We start from the raw sequence: 17,561 nt of genomic DNA, 5'->3' as shown, positions 1-17,561 counted from the left end.
TCATTTAAGTTTAAACACATTCCTAAAAAAGAACAAATAAAAACAGGAAAAGAAAAACCTTCTTTTTTACTTTTTTCCTCTTTTCTTCCCTTTTTATTCTCTTGTCCACATTTTATGTATATGTTGTCATATTTTACATATTTTTGTTTACATTTATCTTATGTCTAATTGTGGTTGTTTCTTTTCCACTTAAAGAAGTCCTTTTAACATGTCTTTAACAAGGCTGGTTTATTGTCACTATATATATATATATATATATATATATATATATATATATGACTTATATGGTGGCAGTGAACTCCTTTATCTTTACTTTGTCTGGGAAACTTTTTATCTCTTCCTCAAATTAAAATGATAACCTCACCAGATAGAGTATTCTTGATTATAGATTTTTTTTTTCCCTTTCAGCACCATCAATAAATCATGCCACTTTCTTCTGGCTTCCAGAGTTTCTGCTGATAAATCAGTTAATAGTCTTTTTTAAAAAAATGATTTTATTTATATATGTGAGAGAATGAGAGAGAGAGAAAGAGCACGAGAGGATAGACGGTCAGAGGGAGAAGCAGACTCCCCACTGAGCAGGGAGCCCATGTGGGTCTTTATCCTGGGACCCCAAGATCATGACCTGAGCTGAAGGCAGTTGCTCAACAAACTGTGCCACCAAGGCACCCAAACAGCTAGTAGTCTTATAGGTTTTCACTTGTAGGTAATTTTTTTTAATCTTTTGTGATTTTGAAGATTCTCTCTTTATATTTAAACTTTGACATTTTACTTGTTATATGTCAAGGTATGGATCTCTTTGGGTTCATCTTGTTTGGAACTCTCTATACTTCTTGAACTCAGATATTTATTTCCTTCCTTAGAGTAGGGAAGTTTTCAGTTATTATTTCTTCAAATAAGTTTATTACAGCTGTCTCTCTTCTTCTAAGACCCTATAATACAAATGTTTGTTCAATTTATGTTGTCCAAGACATCTTCTAATTTATCCTCATAAAAAAAAAAAAATCTTTTCTCTTTTGCTCTTCAGCTTATGTGCTTTCCATTATCCTGTGTCTCAGATTACTAATGCATTCTTCTGCATCTTCTAATCTACTAGTGATTTCATCTAGTGTATGTGTTTTTCAATTCATTTATTGTATTCTTCAGCTCTGATTGGTTCATTTTAATATTTCTGATCCCTTTATTGAAGGTCTCACTGAGTTCTTCCATTCTTTCCTACAGTCCAGTGAGTATTTTTATGATCATTACTTTAACTTCTTTATCAGGCATGTTGCTTATCTCTGTTTCATCTAGTTCTTTTTTTTGAGTTTTTTTTCCTTGATCTTTCTTTCAGAACATATTTCTCTGTCTACCCATTTTGCATGATTTTCTGTTTGTTTCTATGGATTAGGCAGAATGGCTACTTCTAAACTTGAAGGAATGTTCTTGCATATGGTGTCAACGATGTGGATTATATATGTTTGCTGACTTTTGCTGGCTAGCTGGAGCCGTGTCTATATATGCTAGTTACTCTTTTAAACTATGGGTTTTTTTAAATACAAAGAATAAGGAAAAAAGAATAAAAGAAAAAAGAAAAATAATAGAAGAAGAAAAAAGAGGAAAAAAAAAGAAAAAAAGGGAAGTAAAAAGAAGAAGAGAAGAAAAAGAACAAAGGAAAAGGGCTCTTTCTTGGCTCAGTCAATAGAACATGAGACTCTTGATCACAGGGTCATGAATTCAAGCTCCATGTGTGGCATAGAGTTTACTTAAAATAAAAATTAATTAATTAATTTAAAATTTGAGAAAAGAGAGAACAAAACAAAACAAAACCTAAATCCTACAAAATAAATAAATAAAAATGTAAAATACACACACACACATGCACACACAATCATAGCATGTTTTCTGTGCCGAGCACCACAGGGTTGCTGGTGTGGGCTGAGAACCCTGGGCTCACTGTGAGGTTGCAAGCCCCTTGTGGTCTGGTCTTTTAAGATGAAGGGCGAGAAAATATCTTGCAGTTCCTCAGCCCTTTTAAACTGCAGCTTTATTTCTTGTTTTAGTGTAGCTAAGGCAGGTATGGATCTATGGATCCTGGAGGTGGCAAACTTTCTATGCCAATCTAAGCTGCTAGTTATATCAGGAATCATTAATTATGGCATACACCCTGACCCAGTTTGGGCTTTTGAAGTGGAGGGGTAGAGAGTGATTCCATAGCTCTTCTACCCTTCTAAGCTGTGGCTTCTTCTCCTGTGTTCCAGTGCAATTAGGGCTGATATGGGCTTGTGGACCCTACACTCACTTAAGTTGAAAGCTCATGAGAGGACTGGACACACCCATTATGGTTTCCATACCCTGCTACAGTCTAGGCTTTTAAGGTGGGGTGGGAATATAAACCATTTTATTTTCCATTGCCTCTGACCAAGACAGTTTTCCCATAGCTCTTCCACCACTTGGCAGAGTTCTAATATCACCTTTTTTAAATATATGAGTTTCTTTTAAACTGTGGCTTTTTTTCAATGCGCAAGGACAGAAGGATCTGTTTCCTCTTCCCCAGTACAATTCCTGCCCATTGCTGTTCACAGTTTTGGGGGTGGGTCTTCCCTTTGTTATCATGTCTGCCTTTCTTACCATTCTTTTGTCATACTCTCTCTTTGGTGTTCAGTATCTGTTCAGTCAGCCATCCGTTCTTCAGGAGGAATTTTTTTGTTAGTAGTGTAATTTGGTGTGTCTTATAGAGGAAGTGAGTTCAGTCTTCTGATATAACCAAATCTCTATTTCATTTATTTCTGCTCTAATCTTTATTTTTCTTTCCTTCTGCTAACTTTGGGCTCAGTTAGTTCTTTTTTCTAGTTCCTTAAGGTATAGAGTTAGGTTGCTTATTTGATATCTTTCTTGTTTCTTAATGTGGGTATTTTTTGCTATAGATTTCCCTCTGATGATTGCTATTGCTGTGCTCCATAAGTTTTGTTATGTTGTGCTTCCATTTTTTTGTTTTCAAATATTTTTTTATTTACCCTTTAATTTAATCTTTGATCCATTGTCTTTTAGGGAGAGTGTTGTTTAAGTTCCATGTATTCATATAATTTCCAGTTTTTCTCTTGTTGATTTTTAGTTTCATACCATTGTGGTCAGAGAAGATACTTAGTATGATTCAATCTTCTTGAATTTCCTAAGACTTGTTTTGTGGCCTAACATAAGGTCTATCCTATGAATTGTTCCATGTGCACTTGAGAAGAATGTATTCTGCTGTTGTTGGAGAGAATATTCTGTATATGGCTACTAGGTCCATTTGGTTTATAGTGTTATTCAAACTGCTCTTTCCTTACTGATTCTCTGTCTGCATAACCTGTTCATTGTTGAGAGTGGAACATTTAAAGCTCCCATCATTGTTTTACCATTTATTTCTCCTTTAATCTCTGTTATTTTTTGCTTTATACCCTTAGATGCTCCAATGTTGGGTGCATAAATATTTACAATTATTATATGTTTTTAAAGGATTGATCCACTTTTCATTATACAATGACTTTCTTTGTCTTTTTTACCATTTTAGTTTAAGATCTATTTTGTCTACTATAAGTATATCTACTTCTGCTTTGTTTTGGTTGACATTGGCTTGAAATACCTTTTCCCATCTCTTCTCAGCCAATTCAAGTTAAAGTGAATCTCATATAGGCAGATATTGTGGGATCTTGTTCTTTTACCCCTTTAGCCATTCTATGTCTTTGACTGGAAAATTTAATCCATTTATGTTTAAGGTAATTATTGTTAGGAAAGGATTTATTATTTCTATGTTGTTAATTGTTTCCTGGATGTTTTATAGTTTAATTGTTCCATGTTTCTTGTTCTGCTATGTTTTATGTTTTGATGACTTTTGATCAGTAGGCTTTGGTTTATTTATCATATTCTTTGGTGTGATTACTTCCGGTTTTTTCCTTGTAGTTACCATGAGGCATACAAAAAGTATCTTAAAATTCTAACAACCTATTTTCAGCTGTTAACAACCTTACTTCAATAGCATTCCCAAACACTTTTGTGTCTCCCTTCACAATATGAGTTATTGATGGCAGAGCTTTCATATTTTTTATATTGTGTAATCAATAACAGATTATTCTAGCTATGGTTATTTTTACTACCTTTATTTTTTTACTTTTAAACTTCATTTGTAAGTTAATTATGTGCCTCTATTACCATATTACAGAAGCTAACTTTGACTAGATATTTAGCATTGTCAGTGAATTTTATTCTACTTTCTTGTGACTTTATGATGTTAATTAAAGTTTTATTGAGCTTCTCATTTTGTTCATGAATTGTTTCCCCAATTTTGTTTAGTAGTCTGTGTGTACTTGTAGTTCACTAAGCTACTTTAAGAGGGGTATTCTGAAATATTTGTGTAACAATCCATAGATCTCCATTTCTTTTTTTTTTCTTTTTTTTTTTACTTATTTGACAGGAGAGAGAGAGAGAGAGCAAGAGAAGGAACACAAGCAGGATGGGGTGAGGGGAGAAGAAGTCTTCCCACTAAGTAGGGAGCCAGATGTAGGGCCCAATCCTGGGACGCTGGGATCACAAGCCAAAGGAAGATACTTAATGACTGAGCCATCCAGGAGGCCCTAGATCTCCATTTCTTTAGGATCAGTTAGTGGAGCTTTATTAATTTTCTTTGGTGTTGTCATATTTACCTAATTTTTCAAGATCCTTGATTTCTTAAATTTGTATCTATGCATTTATGTAAGCAATTTTCTCTTCCAGACTTTACAGGTTTATTTGGCAGAAAAAGTTCTTTACCAGTCAGTTGTTTCGTTTTTTTTTTTTTTTTTTTTGACATATCTGCAGTAATGGCCTGGGTAGGTATGTCTTGATATCAGTGGGGTTTTTTGGTTTGTTTGTTTGTGTGTTTTGTTTTGTTTTCCATGACCACTGCCAGAAATCTGAGCTTAGGTGGCTTGCTCTGGGCTGAGAACAGTTGGATAGGACAGATGCCTTGGTTTCTTCCTTAAGCAAGGCTGCAGGATGTGCTCTGTGGTGGCCTGTGTCCTCTCGTCAGACATGCTAGATGGCCAGGTCTATGTACTATACTCAGTAGCAGATGATGTTATGAATTAGATTCTCTGCCCTGGGCATGTCGGAGGGATATCAGGATGGGCCCCAGGCCTGCACAGCTCATTGTTTTGAAACCTGAATCGGCAAAACTGTGCACTGAATTTCCAGACCAGATGGGGCCACTAGTTTTGATCTGTACATGGGGAAAGCCACAGGCTGTGTTCTGTGTTCAAGTGCCACTATAAGCAAGGCCATTAGATAGACTACATAGTTCCTCATGTATTCTGGTTAGCATGAGCCCCAACAAAGCATGAGAACTGGCTACAAGGCCAGCAAAACTTATTGTCTATGGTCTTAAATCAAGCTAGTTCCCTAACCAAACAAGGTCACTGGCTTTGCTCTGTAGATGATCAGCCTTATTTGCCATACTCTCAACTCAAGTTTCCAACTGTTCAGTTGCTAACTGTTTCCAACTGTTCAGCCCAATCATTTTGGGGAGGTGGAGCTGTGAACTACACTCAGTAATAGGCTGGACTATCACTCAGCTCCTCTGCTGTGCAGGGACAAGTCAAGTTGTAGGGAGAGCAATGTTCTTTTTTTGAGGATCTGAATCAGCCAAATCTGTAGACTAACAATTTCCCTAATCAGTCACCATCTTGGCTCTGCAGATGAACAAAATTGCTGGTTAGGACTGCTACTTGTGTGTGCAGGTAGGAACATGTTCTGCCAAGATCCAGATCCTGGCTGCTGCAAGTCCTCCATTTCTCCTTCATAATCAGATTGCTATTGGCCAAGACACACAGATTCCCCTGGAATCTCTGTGGGGCCAGACCCGAGTGGAGGTTCCCAAGAATGACTCACAGTGCTGAGGGAGCTGAATGCCCACCCTGGGCCCTCTTTTTCCACTGAAGGAATAATAAGCAGGGGAGACTAGAGGATGCTGATAATGTACATGGGTTTTAGTCATGGTAAATTCAAATATGCAGAAAGAGAATCTTAAAATATTAAGAGCCTGGTTAACACCAGGACTCTTGGAAAGGAGCAGAACTGCAAGTTACTCCCCAGTCTTGACAGGTTCTCCACAGAACAGAATCTATATAGATTAGGAAATTAATCTGAGCATGAAGGCTGAACCTGAGTTGTTTGAGTTTAATCCCATCACTTGATTGATTTAGAGCATGTGAGCTAATTCCAACCAATAAGACAAATGGAAAGGTTTGCTAGAATAGTAAAAGATAGTTTTCCTTTACTCTAAAAGAGCCATCCTTAATTTTGTCCAATTTAGTTCCATTGTTACTGGCAGCCATCCAGCTGCCATGCTGGGAAGGAGCTAAATCAATTTGAGCTAAGTTTTTATTACTTGCAGACAAAAGTATACTAAAAAAATCCAAAGTACTTATACAAAATTATTTATATTTCAGGTTATTACTAGGTTTTTATGGTAAAAGGGAGGGCTTCTGAAAGATAAAGCAGTGCTATAATAAAACTATTAGAGTCAGACAAACTTATATGTTAGTTTTGACTCCAACACTTACAAACTCTGTGGTCTTCGGCAAGCTACTAAATATCTCTGAATGTCAGTTTCCTCATCTGTAAGATATCTACCCTATTTCAAATGAAGATAAGTACGTTTAGACAAAAATCAGGGATTCTTATTAAAGAAGTACAGAGCAATGTTGACAAATTTTGCCATTTGATGCTTTCCCTAGAAATGCTTATCTCTACTCATAATTCAGTCAGAAAGGCATAGACACTTCTGTCAGGTGAAAATCTAAACACCATGCACTAATTTAAGTATTTTTCTAGCAGGACAGGATTTTGTGAAGGTGCAAGGTGACTTTGAATAGAGTGCTGTAGTCACAATGTTCTCTAAATTGCATAGTATGAAAAAGTAAAGGATATTTCAGACAAAATAAATCATGCTGGTGCATTTCAATACTGCTGCATAATTAACATTCAAGGGGCATTCATTAGGTGATTATGTTATCCCTGTGAAATATTACTTGGTTAAAAATATAATTCTGAAACTGTAATATATAATCTGAATGTTTGGGCAGATGGAATTACTTTCCTCTAGGACCTCAAGGTACTTGGCAAACATTTATTCACCTCTGCTCTGGTTCTATAAGTCAGGTCAGGTTTTGTTTTATGGATGAGAAAACTAAGACCAATGGAGTATTTGAGAGACTCAATCATAACAGTCCTTCTTACTTCTAACACTGAGAGGGAGAAGATTTTATAAAGCTATTCACATTCATTTTTTTAAATCAATCTACCTTCCTATGCTTGATTCAGGTGTTATAGAACTACATAGGTACAAAAAATACCTTTCTAAAGTATCAGAGTTCAGATCCTATTATGGGCTGAAATGTGTCCCCCTAAAATTCAATGTTGATGTTCTAACTCTTAGTCCTTCAGACTGTGACTCTATCTGGAGACAGGGCCTTTAAAGAGGTAATTTAATTTTAACTTCATTTTTTTATGAGGTCATTAGGATGGGCTCTAACCCAATATGACTGGTATCCTTATAAGAAGAGGAGATTAGGAAACAGACTTTACAGAGATGTAAAACAGACTTTTACAGATGTAAAGCAGGGAGAAGGTAAAAACATCTACAAGCCAAGAAGAGAGGTCAGCCAAGAAACTAACCCCACCAAAAATTTGATCTCAAACTTCTAGGATCCAGAACTGTGACTAAATAATTTTCTGTTGCTTAAAACACCTGATCTATGGTATTTTGTTATGGCATCCCTAGCACACTAACACTCTGGAAGTTTGCATCCTGAAGCAGAAAGAGTTGTATATTGTAAATCTTGACTTCTCCTTAGATTCTTGTAGTCTGAAGTAGTAATTCCAAAGTCCTCACATTTGCTTTGATTCAGGCAGGAGTCTAGCACATTGGATCTCCTTTTTGAAGCCAAGCAAGACTTAAATGTTGAACTAACCAGTTCAGACTCTAGTCAACTTCTGCCTTGGTGTTCTCACCACCAAATCAGGCTGCCCTCTTTGACTTGCAATTGTAGGAAGTCTCTGGGATGTAGTTTCCACTATGGGACCTATGACCCTGACTTTGTAAGGGCATGTTGGTTTACTATTGGGTCTCAGTTTCTTTATCTATACAATGAGTGAGATAACTTTGACAACAGCTAAGATATATTCTGGCTCTTATATTTCAGTGCTAATACACAGATAGTGATGGTTTAAGGGAAAGAAAAAAAATCTGGCAAAATATGGTCCATGATCCAAATCTAGCCACTGCCTCTTTTTATACAACTCATGAGCTAAGAATAGTTTTACATTTTTAAATGGCATTTTAAAAATCAAAAGAAAGGAGAGAAGATGGTGAAGTAGGAGGATTCTGAGCTCCTCTACAGAAACCCCAGGCAGCTGCTATATCTATATAACTAATGCTGAGAGTGACCTGAAGATTGACAGAACAAACCTTTCACAGTTAGTTATAGAAAGCCACATCAAAAAGGATAAGAGGGACAGAGATATCGTTGGGAATCAAACCCCCAGCATGACTAATTACAAACAGGAGCATCATCACAAGCACAGAAAAGCAAGAGGATCAGAACCCACACCAGGCATGTCCAGCACTGGGGACCCACACTGAGAAGATGAGTTTCCACAACGTTGTATTGAAAACCAGAGGGACTTAACTCTGGAAACTTTAAAAAGCAGCTGATTTAACTCCAGGAAAGCCAACGGGAAATAGGAAAATTAGTGCCTATTGTTAAAGAGCCAGCATACAAAATAACCTGGCCCAAGACATAGCACAGAAGCAGCAGTTTGAAAGACACCTGGCATATAGTGATGCAGATTTATTTACTAATCTTAGGATGTATGTTAGAATAGCAGGGATGTGCAGAAGCTTTTTCAGAAACAAAGTGCTGAAGGTACTTTGTTTCTGGCAGGTACCATTTCTCTTTCCCTTCCCCAGCCTAGTTAGCTAGATGCTCACAGGGGCCAGCACTAACATTCTCCATCTACTTTGCTAACACAGTGGGCCCTTCATTCACCTGTAGACTCACACCATCCAACTACCCACCTCAGCATGTATACCTCAAAAGCAGCTCCTGCCCTGCCATCTCTACCAGATAGGCCTCACTAAACCAGTGCCACTCCAAAATGACTCCTTTCCTGTGGAAAGGGGACTATAACCCTATACCCTAGCACACTCACAGTTGCTATACCCGGGCCTCATAGCTTGCTATGCAGAAAATAAGTCCTGTCCTTGAGTGTGATTAAGCAATGGCAGAGAAGGAATTACAGACAGCCAGGATGAGTGTTGGTCCACCTACAAATGAACCTGTGACAGCCACAGACAAATGTCTCAAAAGTGTGGGGAACAAACCCCATTCACTATGTTCAGAGCAGATAAAGCAAGTCATTGCAACCAGCTGGACTGAAAGCAATCAAAACTTAGTCACAGCAGAAAGCCCACCTAGCCCACATGGGGCATACCCCGTAGAACCTGTTTCTGGTGACCATGGGGAATAGTATTTTGAGGCACACAGAACCTCTTCTAAAGAAGGCCACTATTGCAAGGCCAGAAGATAGCATACCTAATGTATATAAACAAACACAGTGAGCTAGACAAAATGAGGAGATAGACAAAACCGCAGAAAAAGAGCTAGATGCAACAAGGGTAAGCAATATATGTGATAAAGTTTTCAAAGCAGGACACCTGGGTGGCTCAGCTGGTTTAGCATCTGACTCTCAATTTTGGCTCCGGTCATGATCTCAGGATTGTGAGATCAAGCCCTGTGTCAGGGTCTGAGCTGGTCATGGAGTCTGCTTAAGATTTACTCTTTCCCTCTCCCTCTTCCCCCACCCCCCACTCATATGTTCTTTCTCTCGCTTAAAAATAATTTCAAGGGGTACCTGGGTGGCTTAGTGGCTTAGGCCTCTGCCTTCAGCTCAGATCATGATCTCAGGGTCCTAGAATCACGCCTTGCATCAGTCTCTCTACTCCGTAGAGAGACTGTTTCCCACCCCCGCCTACTTGTGATCTCTGTCAAATAAATAAAAAAATATATATTTAAAAAAAATTTCAGAGTAATGGTCTTAAAGATACTCATGGAACTTGAGGAAAGAGTGAAAGAACTTGGAGAACTGCACAAAGAAAATATAAAAGAGAACTAGTCGGAGCTGAAAATACAATAACTGAAGTGAAAAAAATACACTATAAGAAATAAAGAGCAGATAAGAGAATGCAAAAGATAGACCAGTGATCTGGAAGACTGGGTAATGGAAAGCCACCAAGGTGAATAATGAAAAGAAAAAAGAATAATAAAAACTGAGATTAGGTTAAGGGAACTCTGTGACATCATCAAGCATAACATTCACATTACAGGGGTTTTAGAAGAAGAAGAAGAAGAGAGAGAGAAGGGGGTAAAAAGTTATCCAAAGAAATAATGGCTGAAAAATTCCCTAACCTGGGGGAGGAAACTGACATCCAGATCTAAGAAGCACAGAAAATCCTGAACAAGATTAACTCAAGGAGGTCCACCAAGATACATAATGATTAAAATGACAAAGTGTAATAATAAGGATAGTTTTAAAAACAGAAAAGAAAATAGTTACATACAGGGGAAATCCCATAAAACTATCAGATGATCTTTTATCATAAAATTTTCAGGCCAAAAGGGAGTGGCATGATATATTCAAAGCTGAAAGTGGGGGAGGGGAGGAGAAAAAAGGGGAGGGGGGAAAGCCTACAACCAAGGAAGCTCTACCCAACAAGGTTATCATTCTGAATTGAAGGGTAGAGTTTCCCAGACAAAAGGTAAAGGAGTTTGTCACTGCTAAGCCAGCCTACAAGAAGTGCTAAAGGGACTTCTTTCTTTAAGTGGAAAGAAAAGGTCCTAAATAGAAGTAAGAAAGTTAGAAAGGGAAAAGTTTTGGTAGGTAAAAGCAAACATATGGTAAAGGTAGAAGCTTAACCATTTACAAAGCCCTTTTGGAGATTAAAACACAAAAGTAGTAAAATCATTTATAACTACATATATTAGTCAAGGGGAACACAAAATTAAAAGATGTAAAATGTAATGTCAAATGCATAAAACATGGAGGGGGAATAAAATTTAGTACTTTATATGTGTTTAAACAACCATCAACTTAATATAGACTGCTGTACACATATGTTATATACAAACTCAATGGTAACCACAAATCAAAAGCCTCTAATAGATACACAAATAAAGAGAAAGGAATCCAAGCATAACACTTAAAGAAAGCTATGAAATCACAAGGGAAAAGAGCAAGAGAAGAAGAAGGGAACAGAAAACTACAGAAACAACCAGAAAAAAATTAACAAAATGGCAATGTACATACTTGTAAATAATTACTTTAAATATATATAGACAAATCAAAAGAGGTATGGTGACTGAATAGATAAACAAACCCCAAACATATGCTACCTATAGAACACTCAAGACTAAAAGATACACACAGACTGAAAGTGAGGGGATGAAAAAACATACACTTCAGAAATGGAAGCAAAAATAAGCCAGGGTAACAATGCTTATATCAAACAAAGTAGATTTTAAAATAAAGACTGTAGCAGGAGACAAAAAAATGGCTCTACACAATGAAAGAGGGATCAATCCAACAAAAGTAGGTAACAGTTATAAGTATTTATGCACCCAACATAGAAGCATCTAAATATATAAGGCAAACATTAACAGATATAAAGAGAGAAATGAACAGTAATACAATAATAGTAGGGGTTTAACACCCCACTCACATCAAAGGATGATCGTCCAGACAGAAAAATCAATAAGAAAACAGTGGCTTTTAATGACACATTAGACTAGATGGACTTAACATATACAGAACATTTCATCTAAAAACAGAAGAATACAAATTCTTTTTCAAGTGCATATGGAATATTCTCCAAGATAGATCAATAATAGGCCATAAAACAAGTCTCAAAAATTTAAGAAGATTGAAATAATATCAAGCACAATGGTATGTTACTAGAAATCAATTAAAAGGAAAAACTGAGGGGGGAAAAAAAAACCCACAAACAGATGGAGACTAATCAACATCGGTCGTTGAAGAAATCAAAGAGGAAATGAAAAGATACATGGAGATAAGTGAAAATAAAGGCAAACAGTCCAAGATCTTTGTACTTTGAACATTAAAAGCAGTTCTAAGAGGGAAGTTTATAGCAATATGGGCATGCCCCAAGAAATGAGAAAAATCTCAAACAATCTAATCATACTACAAAAGGAACTGAGTAAGAAGAACAATGCCAAAGGACATAGGAAGAAAATAATAAAGATTAGAGTAGAAATAAATACAGACCGAACAAAAACAAAACAGTAGAACAGATCACTGATACTAAGGGCTAATTCTTTGAAAAGATAAAAGTGTTAAGCCCTTAGCAAGAGTATTTAAAAAAAAAAAAGAGAGAGAGAGAACTCAAAGTTAAAAATAGAGGAGAAATAACAATTGACACCACAGAAATCCAAAGAATTATGAGGGTATTATGAAAAATTATATGCCAACAAATTCAGCAATCTAGAAGATACGGATAAGTTCCTAGAAACATACAATCTCCCAAACTAAATCAGAAAGAAATAGAAAACATACAATCTCCCAAAACTAAATCAGAAAGAAATAGAAAACATACAATCTCCCAAACCTAAATAAGAAAGAAATAGAAAATTTGAACATACTTGTTACTAGTAACAAAAATTGAATCAGTAATAAAAACTTCCAACAAATGTAAGTTCAGGATCAGATGGCTTCACAGGTGAATTCTATCAAACAATTAAGGAAGAATTAATTCCTATCCTTCTCAACCTATTCCAAAAATTAGAAAAGGAAAACTTCCAATACATTCTGAAGGCATAGTGCCAAAACCAGATAGACACTACAAAAAAAACTTCACACCAATATTTCTGGTGAACTTGAATGCAAAAATCCTCAACAAAATATTAGCAAACTAAATTTACTGATACAACAATCAAGTTGGATTTATGCCAGGTATACAAGGGTGGCTCAACATTCACAAATCAATCAATATGATAAATCACATTAACAAGAGGAAAGATAAAAATCAGAAGAATATCTCAGTAGATTCAGTATAATCATTTGGTAAAGTATGTGTTCATGACAAAAACTTTCAATGAAGTGGGTTTAGAGGAAACATACCTCAATAATAAATGACATATATGGAAAACTCACAGTTAGCTTCATACTCAAAGGTGAAAAACTGAGAGCTTTTCTTCTAAGATCCAGGAACAAGACAAGGATGTCCACTCTCACCACTTTTATTAACATAGTACTGGAAGTCTTAGCTGCAATGATCAGATAAGTAAAAGAAATAAAAGACATACCAAATAATAAGGAAGAAGTAAAATGGTTACTAGGTGCAGATGATGTAATACTGTATGTAGAAAACTAAAGACTCCACCAAAAAACAAAACAAAACAAAACAAAACAAAAAAACCTATTAGAACTAACACATAAATACAGTAAAGTTGCAGGATACAAAATTCATATACAGAAATTTCTTACATTTCTATACCCTAATAAAAATATCAGAAAGAGAAAATAAGAAAACAATCCCATTTTCAATTGTACCAAATATAATAAATTACCTAGAAATAAAGTTAACCAAAGGTGTGAAAGATCTATACTTTGAAAACTATAAGACCTGAAGAAAGCAATTGAAGATGATGCAAGCAAATGGAATGATAAGCCATGCTCATAGATTGGAAGATTTAATGTCATTAAAATATCCATTTTACCCAAAGCAATCAAAAGATTCAGTACAATCCCTATCAAAATACCAGCAGCATTTTTTTTTTTACAGAACTAGAATGAAAACTCCTAAAATTTGTATTGAACCACAAAAGATCTCAAATAACTAAAACAGTCTTGAAAAAGAATAAATTTGGAAATATCACAACTCCAGATTTAAAACTATACTACAAATCTATAGTAATCACAACAGTATGGTACTGGCACAAAAATAGACACATAGATCAGTGGAACAGGATAGAGTGCCCAGAAATCCATGCATATATAGCCAATTAATCTATGGCAAAGAAGAGAAGAATATAGGGAAAAGACAGTCTATTCAATAAATGGTTTTGGAAAAATCGCACAGCTACATGCAAAAGAATGAAACTGAGAATTTCTTATACCATGCACAAAAATAAACTCAAAATGGATTAAAGACCTAAATGTGAGACCTGAAACCACAACACTCTTAGAAGAAAACCCAAGCAATGATCTTGGACATCAGCCTTAGCAAAGTATTTATGAATGTGTCCCTCAGGCAAGAGAAATAAAAGCAAAAATAAATATTGGAATTACACTAAAATAAAAGGCTTTTGCTCAGCAAAGAAAATTGTTAACAAAATGAAAAAGCAACCTACCAAATGGGGAAAGATATTTGTAAATAATATATCTTATAAGGGGTTAAATATATACATATGTATGTATATAAATATGTATATATATATGCATTAGTTTATATATATAAACTAATGCAACTCGACACCAGTAAAAGATCCAATTAAGAAATGGGCAGAGGACCTAAATAGACATTTTCCAAAGAAGACATAGAAATGGCCAACAGACACATGAGATGATGCTTAGCATCACTGGTCATCAGGAAAATACAATTAAAACTACAATGAGATATCCTCTCACACCTGAGAGAATGGCTAGTATCAAAACAATAAGATAATAAATACTGTCAAGGATGTGGAGAAAAAGAAACCATTCTGTACTGTTTCTGGTAATGGATATTGGTGCAACCACGTTGGAAAATAGTGTGGAAGTTCCTCAAAAAATTAATAATGGAAATACTATGTGATCAGGTAATTCCACTACTGGATATTTATCAAAAAACAAAAACAAAGAAACACTAATTTGAGAGGTACCTGGGTGGCTCAGTCCATTGAGTGTCTGTCTTTGGCTCAGGTCATGATCCCAGGGTCCTGGGATAGATCCCTGCATCAGGCTCTCTCCTCAGCAGGGAGCCTGTTTCTCCCTCTCCCTCTGCCTTTTCCCCCTACTCATGCATGCACTCTCTCCCTCTCTCTCTGTCTCTCAAATAAATAAATAATTTTTTAAAAAATGTAATTTGAAAAAATACATGCACTCTATTTATTGCAACATTATTTACAACAGCTAACATACGGAAACAACCCAAATGTCTATTTGATAGATGAATGAATAAAGAAGATGTGGTTTGTATATATGGATAGATTATTACTCAGTCATAAAAAAGAACAAGACCTTGCCATTTGCCACAGCACTGATGGACCTAGAGGGTATTATGCTGAGTGAAATAAGTCCAAGAAAAACAAATACCATATGATTTCACTTATATGTGGAATCTTAAAATAATGAACAAACAAAAATCAAAAAGACTCTTAAATACAGAGGAAAAAAACTGATACTTACCAGAGGGGAATTGGGTAGGCAGTGCACAAAATATATGAAGGCTATTAAGGGGTACAAACTTCCAGTGATATATAAGTCACAGAGATGAAAAGTACAGCATAGATAATATGGTCAACATCATGATAATCTTGTATGGTGAGCATTGAGTACTGTACACAATTGTCAAATTAATATGTTGTACACCTGAATCTAATACAATCTTGTATTTTAATTATACTTCAATCATAAATGAAAAATAGCAAAAGAAATTTGTTACTGGAATTTAAAATAAAATTTAAAAATTTTTAAAAACTAAAAAATAATTAAAAGGATAATATATCAAGAGCTTTATAATATGCCATGTATTCTTCTAAATCTTTGCTTTTATTAATTCATTTAATCTACATGGCAATCTGTAAAGTAGGCACTAATATCCATTTTATAGATAAGCAAAATGAAGTAGTCAAAGATCATAAAACTCAAAAATTTCAATTCTGCTAGAATTCACATTCAGGGAATCTTAGCCCAGAGCTTGTGCTCTAAACCTGCCTCCCTGCATTGAAAAGTGTTCAACACTATGAGAGTAGTAAAAAAGTGCCAAAAGAGAGGTACTGGCGACACATTCTGGAGCATTCCTTGAAAAAAAAGATCTCTGTGTTCAAAGAGGCCCGGGAAGGCTTTGTAGAAGGAATAAGTCACATTCCTACCAGGATGACAGGGTATACTAACTGAACCCCAATTAAGCGAACTGTCACCTCACTCCAAAATTCCATTTTTCTCATTAAAAGACCTATATTACAAAAAATTGTATTTAATTATGATTATATACCAACTGAGTTATATTGATTAATAATATTCAATTATTATTTTAAAAATTTGTGGACATCTATTTTCTCTATATGAGTGCCTATATAATATCCTATATTTTAGCTCTTGGCCCACAAAATAAAATATTTACTATCTGCTCCTTTACAGAAAAAGTTTGCTGATCTCTGCTCTAGAATATCAAGGTGTGAGAATAAGTTTGGGTAACTGGGAAGATAATCGTAAGTATTAATGTTAACCTTTCTCTTTTTTATCAGTAAGCTGTTATCAGTAAAATTAGGTATGCTTCAGCCAACATGGTGTTTGTTATATTTAATATTTTAATATAACATTTTAAGTTTTAGAGGTGATTATTAGTTTGAATGACAGAAATAAAATGTCTTTTGAATGATGACAAAATGAAGTAAATGCGTGTGCAAAGAAGCATCATACTGTGACTATTTTAAGGTATTTCTATCTTGTTCCTGTGGCTATAGACCATTCAATGACAACCAATAGTATTCCTAGACATAAAAGTTAAGACAAGATAAATCGTAATGCAAGGTAGATATGCTCACTACATCCTCCATTTGGATTGTTGATATAGTTTTGTTTATCTGGTTACAGTCATATGGAAATTTTCCCACTATACATACTCTTTGCTTACATAAAAACATTGCCATTATATGTGTGGAATTAAATGTGAATTAGAAACTGAGCATGAGTAATTTCTATAACTTTAGCTAGATACTTGTGTTTTTAAAAAATCATGTGTGGTCCAATGAGCTGAGAATTTTTAGCCCTGAGTTCTATTTCAGATTGACCTAGGCTCATCAAAACATTCAAAATCTGTTCAACAGAAATGCTAATACATCACTACTCCTCCAAGTATTGAAAACCGGGTTCAGAATTTTTACGCAACTGTACTATTTTAATGATTCTACTCTCACCACATTTGGTAGTGCATAAAACACCTCAAGAGGCATACTCTGGCAAAATTCAAAATCCAGTGCATTCTATCATCTCTTCAAACTCAACATGGGTGAAACTCAGTATTCTACTGCCTTGCCAAACTAATAAATTCCCCTCCTATCTTCTGTATTTCTAAAAATTGTATAAAAATCCACCCAGGAATAAAACTCAGACTCTTTTTATTCTTTTTCCTCTATTGCTTCAACAACTAATCAGTCACTAAAATTGTAAGCATTTATCAGGGACCTAATACATGTTTGACCTCTAAGTGAGTCACATATATATTATTTTTAGTTCTCAAAATAGCCTTGCAAAGTAGTTTTTATAATTGGATTTAAAACATTTCAGTC

The 17,561-nt window shown here is 35.3% G+C and overlaps 1 long non-coding RNA gene across 1 annotated transcript in view; it reads left to right on the top strand.

The window, feature by feature from the left end:
- LOC101694205 overlaps window positions 1-17,561 on the top strand; it is a 47,958-nt gene that overhangs the window by 9,472 nt on the left and 20,925 nt on the right. Inside the window, exon 2 of the long non-coding RNA XR_001179391.2 lies at window positions 16,411-16,481. This is a non-coding gene — a long non-coding RNA (uncharacterized LOC101694205). The remainder of the gene's footprint in view (window positions 1-16,410; window positions 16,482-17,561) is intronic.

The sequence above is a fragment of the Mustela putorius genome, unplaced genomic scaffold (genome assembly GCF_011764305.1).
Source record: "Mustela putorius furo isolate JIRA1106 unplaced genomic scaffold, ASM1176430v1.1 tig00003853_pilon_pilon_pilon, whole genome shotgun sequence".
NCBI lineage: Eukaryota > Metazoa > Chordata > Mammalia > Carnivora > Mustelidae > Mustela > Mustela putorius.
Note: the sequence above shows the minus strand (reverse complement) of the source record. Positions and strands in the feature narration are given on the sequence as shown.